The following is a 726-nucleotide window of genomic DNA, read 5'->3' on the forward strand; positions in this document are numbered from 1 at the left end:
ATCTTACATTACCTCCGCTTGCTGCTTTCTTATGTTTTTGCAAGGTTAAACCAATGCCTGCTTTACTTGTTCACTCGTGCCCACGTCAAATGTATTTTTGAGCTTTTAACCAGTAGATATGCGTGTGCATTTGTGGTGGCTGGACATTATGCCAAGAGCATGGAGACACAAGTTCCCGCCGCTTGGAATTGCTAACAATAAAAAGTATATGTCCAGATGAATATCTTCCATGATGTCATGTTGTATCCAATTTCTGAAACCTACTTCAACAATTAAGCATTCTCTGAATAGACACAAACCAATTGATTGGATTTATAAAGAGCTTCATCTGAGGATATGCTTGACCTGAGAATGAAGAAAGAATTCGAAGGGACTTCATAGTCATTGTCAGCAATGCGAAAATCCAGGCCGGCACTTTGTTCAAGGAATAAGGTGTTCCTGTTGCCTGTACCAGACCATACACCAGGAAGGTCGTCCGCAAAGGAAACAGTGTTGAAGTGCGCTTTACTCTCTTCACTTCTTCTGCTGACTCTCCAATGTTTGTTGATTCTTGACCGCCGGAAGACGATGATGGTTCTCTGATAGCTGCTCTGTCTATCCACCACCACCATATCCAATAGAACTTCATTATCAATAAGTTTGACGAATGGTGAAACTATATATCTTCGTTAACAAAAACACATGAAAGTCCACTAATTTTTCACAGTAACATAAAATAATATATTT

Source organism: Populus euphratica, unplaced genomic scaffold (genome assembly GCF_000495115.2).
Source record: "Populus euphratica unplaced genomic scaffold, PopEup_1.0 scaffold181.1, whole genome shotgun sequence".
Taxonomy (NCBI): Eukaryota; Viridiplantae; Streptophyta; class Magnoliopsida; order Malpighiales; family Salicaceae; genus Populus; species Populus euphratica.